We start from the raw sequence: 645 nt of genomic DNA, 5'->3' as shown, positions 1-645 counted from the left end.
TATGGTGTTATTTGTTCATAGACCGGATATCCTCTTCATATCCTTAGGTGTGCCGAGTAGAGCTCGATTCGATTCGATTTTTAATCGATCTTTTTTTTAGAAATGTAGAATCGATTTTTTTTAAATCGTTCGATACTTTCGGTTTCGAAGCTTTCATCACTATCTGCTTTACGGACGCTTGAGGAAATACATATTCTGTAATTTTTTATTTTTATAAATTTAGCTTTATGGTGTTGTTGGCTTCGAGAGAAGCCACTTCTGGCAAGCAATATATTGAAAATGTGTTTATCTATTTTTTTGCTATGATCATTGTTACGGTCTGCTGCTACGGTCTACGGCTACGATCCACTTGGGAGCGTGTTCACGCGAACACACCTAGTGATGTGGCGAAAGTTGCGATAAAAAGTATCGAAAAACAAGGAAAACGACAGACGGGCGATCGCTAACGGAAAAAAAAGAAAACCACAAGTTCCGGAGGGAGAAAAAAGATCTTTCCCTTTTTTGAGCTGAGTTGGTTAAACGTGGTGATTTTGTGCTCTTAAATTTTCCAATTAAGGGCTAAGCGTACTTTAAATTGAATTGTTTTTAAGCCGATAAGAATTGTACATAGGAAAACAATCCTATACTACTTTTCGAACATAAAAC

This window comes from Eurosta solidaginis, chromosome 3 (assembly GCF_040869045.1).
Source record: "Eurosta solidaginis isolate ZX-2024a chromosome 3, ASM4086904v1, whole genome shotgun sequence".
NCBI lineage: Eukaryota > Metazoa > Arthropoda > Insecta > Diptera > Tephritidae > Eurosta > Eurosta solidaginis.
This window is presented reverse-complemented; position numbering follows the sequence as displayed.